The 5,207-nt window shown below is 31.3% G+C and overlaps 1 long non-coding RNA gene across 1 annotated transcript; it reads left to right on the forward strand.

The window, feature by feature from the left end:
* The first annotated feature begins 2,510 nt into the window (after positions 1 to 2,510).
* Positions 2,511 to 3,292, forward strand: LOC127083708 (uncharacterized). Its single transcript, XR_007788519.1, has 2 exons — positions 2,511 to 2,778; positions 2,983 to 3,292. It is a non-coding gene; the product is annotated as an uncharacterized LOC127083708 (long non-coding RNA).
* Positions 3,293 to 5,207: the final 1,915 nt, after the last annotated feature.

Below are 5,207 nucleotides of genomic sequence, written 5' to 3' on the forward strand. Positions count from 1 at the left end.
CTCTATTTTTCCAACAATTTTATTTATTTTACAACTCAACTAGTCCAATTATGCCACAAACTCCCTCACCTTAATTTATTTATTGTATTACCTTAATTATTAGTTTTTATCTAATTTATCTTTTAATCACGAATTTTTTACTCAACTAATCCATTTTTTTAAAAAAAAATCTCAAAATAATCCACTTTTCAAATTAATTCTCCAACTATCTCACTTTGAATAGATGACGCCAATTGGATTGACGCATGCTCCTTCAGTTAAAAAGGTGCGTCAATTGGATTGGCTAGTGCACCTGATATTGTCAATCTAATTGGCGCTCATGTGTTAAAAGGGAGAGGAGGCGTCAATTGGTCTGGTGCCTCTGTGTATTGCGTAAATTTTTTTGAAAAACAATGTATATTTTAGATAAAAGTCGAAATCGAACCAATTGATATTAATATTAATATGTGTTTACGTACGAATACCATAAAGACTAATGTCGTTGACCGAGATGGCCTAACCGACCTCCGGTACCACATCCCCTAGCTACCCCGAACGCGTGGCCCTAACCCATGTTGATGATTCACCCCAGGTGTTTGAGAATTTGAGGACCCAGGAACATCACCACTACCTGCAATAAAGCGTTATCGCCATAGCTGAGTTCAAGACTCACGTCAGAGTAGTTGGGATGTGTTTGAGTTATTGGAGAACGATCAAGACGATTGAAGGGAGACATTGATGTGAATGATGCATCGAGGAAAGGTTGAAATGATTGTTGTGGTGTTTGATAGTCATATGGTTGTTTCATCATCCATTGTGTATGCTTCATTTGCCTGGTCAAGATCCATTCAAGACACATTTGTTCATGGGCTATTATGGAGGTTTCTTTAGTCTGTTTAACATTCGCTTATTGGTCTTACATGTTCATCTTTTGCTTGTCTATGTTCATTGGTTCAAGCCCATTTCCATGGAATCATAACTTCCACTTTATTCAATTCATCCTTAGCATTGCATCTGATCATATCCTCATGCTTAGTCCATGCCTAACCTATTTCATTTGGCCAATGTCATTCATGTCATTTGCATTGCCATTGTTGTTTGGTAAATGAATCTTTGATTATGACCTAAATCATTGTACATCTTGGGCCTTGCTAGAGTTTTTATTTCATGCTTGGCATTGTTCATCCAAGTTAGGGTCATGTCCATTGATCCATGATTATGTATTCATCAAGTTCATCACTTAGTCTATTCCATATCATTTTCATTAGTGTTTGGTCCATGAATTGTTGGATAGGTCCTAATCATTATCCATTTTGGCCCTTAGGTCTTGATTCATTCAAAACTCGTGTCAATTGATTCATGTTATCATGTTCATTCATTTCAATATCTTTGATATTCATACAATTCATTTCAAATAGTCAATGTATTCAAATATCAAATATCATTTCATACAATCACATTCAAAGTCCATACATGTACAAAGACTACAAAATTGACCATTTATACAACAATTGACTTTTGGTTAACAATTGACTTTTAGCGCGACAACCACAACATCTAAAAACAACATTTCTAACTGATTACAACAATCAAACAGCTATCATTTGGTCCAAACATCATTTTCATATCATCCTTATCATTTTGTACTCGCACTCATCCATGTAAGACATTGAGCCTCTCAATACTTCTATTTATTTTTTTGCCTTTAGGTATGGTTCCGTCTAACCAATGAACCAACTCACATCAACGTGGGTTAGGGTCACGCGTTCGGGTAGTTAGGGGATGTGGTACTGGAGGTCGGTTAGGTCATCACGATCAACGACATTAGTCTTTATGGTATTCGTATGTAAACGGATATTAATATTAATATCAATTGACCCGATTTCGACTTTCATCTAAAACGTACATTATTTTTCAAACAAATTATGCAATACACAGAGGCGTCAAACCAATTAACGTCTCCTCTCCTTTTTTACACATGGACGCCAATTGAATTGGCAACACCAAATGCACTAGCTAATCCAATTTGCGCCACCTCTTTAACTTAGAGAGCATGCACCAATTCATTTAGCGCCACCTCTTCAAAGTGGAGTAGTTTGGGAATTAATCTGAAAAATTGGTTATTTTGGGATTTTTTTTTGAAAAAGTTGGTTACTTGAGTAAAAATTTCTCATCTATCACTTTTTTTATTATAACATATGTATTTATTTTGATAATATACAAAATTTATAGTGTTTAAAAAAATTGTTTTTTAATGATTTTTTAAAATATCAACTCGTTTGAATAAAATCAATTAAATTGGTTAAATGACTTACTTTTGTTTGTCAAATGTGAGATGTGAGTTAAATGGATGTGAGATATAACAATATTTATTTTTAGAAAATAATAATTAAAAAAAAAATCTTTTGATATTTTTTTGTCAAAAGTTCCTTAAGAGGGTTTAATTAGTAATTTGATAGTGTACTATTCCGGTCTAATTTATAATTAAAATAACAATTTTACACTTATTAAGAATAGTAGTTTATGGGAATGTTTCCTCCCCTTTATTAAGAATCTCCATCATTTCTTTGTTATCATATTCAAATTCAATCTCCTTATATCTCTTATCAATTGTTCGTTTAATCGCAAGTTTCATCGTCATCGTTTCAACGGCTAACAGAGCATTCTCTCATTGCGTGTATCGTCTGTATTCCTCTAAGCTGACATCGTCTTCTATATAGAAAATTGCACATAGACCCCAAAATCCTTTTGTTTTAGGCTTGCATCGATGTTGCATCTAACTCTGGATTGTTGGTTCAGGTAATCCTCACTTCTTATTGGCTTTTTTTTCTTTTTAGATTTTCATTTTTTTAACCTTGTTGATAATCATCTTTTTTATTGCATATGCATGTTTCAAGTCATTAGCTATCATTTTGGTATGATTCTTCATCATCACTTTACCTTTATCCCTTTGTATATTGAAAATTTTGTTATCTTTATGACCGTTCTTATTTTCCTGAATAGGTTTTTCAACCTTCTGAGTCCTTCTCGTATTAGTCTTATTTTCTGGCAAATGCATACCTTTACTTAGCTTCGTATGGATATAGGTTTGGTTATTAATATCGTGATGTTGTTATTAATCATCATTCTCTTTTGTTTTATCCTGTTGAGTACCTGTGATGTTCTTCCGATGACTGTTCTTTATGTTTAGGTTCAGATTACCTTTTTCATTTTTAAGGTATGTATAACCGCATGTTAGTATTATTGTTTTTTCTTGTTTTTTCTGGTGAAGTCTTTGAGCCTTTTAACACTATAGTGGTCCTTCCCAAGTTTACTAGTTGTATTGTTTATTAATTTGATTTTGGTTTAAATTTTGTGAAAAAAGATAGTAGATACCAAATTAATTATTTTTATTAGTTTGGATTCATTTTCTTTTAAAAAATGAATCAAATTGAATCATTACACTTCTACTAACATATTTGAATTAAACTAATAAAATTGATTCTCGTTTGGTTTATGTTCAAATCTGAATCATCAAATTAATTAAATTTAATCTCTATTTATTTAGTATCAATTTCGATCTTTTAAAACTGATTATCTAAAACTTAAATCAAATCATTACATTATTAACGTACGTAATGTTACTAGTGATATATGATAAATATATTGATATGAAATAGTTATGTTTAAAGTGATGATTAGCATTTTTAGACCTAGTATGTTTACTTTAGATGTTTATCTATAACAATATATAAAGGGAAAACTTATTTTTGGTGTAACCTATTTTTCTACCAACTTTACCCTTATATAACTTACATAATAATTTCTAATAACTTCTATTGAAATCACTACTATTATCTTTCATCTAACTTCCTACTATTAACTTCCTATATAACTTCTATTTAAAAATAATATTAAATAAAATAATATCGTATATATTTTCACGTGTGTTCATTAAAAAAGTAGACATACGGGCACAGAGTGCCCGTCTAGACGCTAGTTCTTATAATTAAAAAACTTGTTTAAATAGTAGTTCATTAAGTAGTGGAAATACTTTTAATATATAAAAATAAGTTTAGTAACATGGTAGATTGGTTTATGGACAAGTTGAATAAACTTAAAAGCTTACACATATTCGTTAAAACCATAAAGTGAATGAATTTGTTTTATCATTCGTAAAATGGATATAATAAATGTTTAGATATAAGAGAATTTTAATATTATTTTATTTATTCATATCATTCAAAAACACAATATGTTAGTTCTTTACTTAAGTATTGAAGTATCTTGAAACATCACCGATTAACTTGAACATTTCAAAGGAAATATAATATGTTCTTACTAGATTGATAACTCGAGGAGACAATGTAATCTTCATGACATTAATTACAATGTCTTCGTGTGGTGCTTTAGTGCAATTATATGTTTCTCATATTGTTTATTCTCTAAGCGGTATGATGTACTTGAAGATGACACTTTTATTCAAAAGTTAGGCATTAGCTAGCATGTATTGAGTGAGATAATTGATTGTGTGAATCTTCTTTTTGGATGGCCTTTGGTACGCCACATTTAGTTATTATTCTCGTCTATATGATTTATATTATTAGTATATAAGTATATATGTTTGTTAACGTAACTTATTCTAAGATTGACGGTGAGGCATGTTATAGATGTTTGACTAATAAGTGCATTAATTAGTTGGGATGTGTAAGACCCCAATTTTGACCCTAAGATCCCTCATGATATCTCATCATATGCCATGGCATTGGGATCATACATTGGCATCCTCCTTATTCCTCATTCATTGGGTTTGTATTGGGAGAGATCACCAAGCACCATGTGATTGTATCATACTTTGTATTTTATCATCTTTACTAACCAAAAATACAAAAAATATGTCTTTGCATTTGTCTAACTCTTTTGTAGTTAGGACACTTGATCACCTTTGACTTATCAAGTTCATATCTAGGGTTTAAGACCCTCATTGCTAAGAGCTCAACCAAGAAATGATCCACAATGACTTTAGGAATCATATATGAGTCCCTATGATCTTTGTATGTTATTTTGATCAAGAATTCTTCAAGAGTTTGGATTTGGTTTGCCTTGGAAACCCTAGTTCATCTAGGTATCTTGTGTAACTTCTTCAGCAAGCTTCTTCACCAACTAATCAAACATTTCAAGGGACACTTCAAATTTCATCATCTTATGCATATATGATCTCCCATGAGTCCAAAAAGTCAAGAGAATTG

The sequence above is a fragment of the Lathyrus oleraceus genome, chromosome 5, assembly GCF_024323335.1.
Source record: "Lathyrus oleraceus cultivar Zhongwan6 chromosome 5, CAAS_Psat_ZW6_1.0, whole genome shotgun sequence".
Taxonomy (NCBI): domain Eukaryota; kingdom Viridiplantae; phylum Streptophyta; class Magnoliopsida; order Fabales; family Fabaceae; genus Lathyrus; species Lathyrus oleraceus.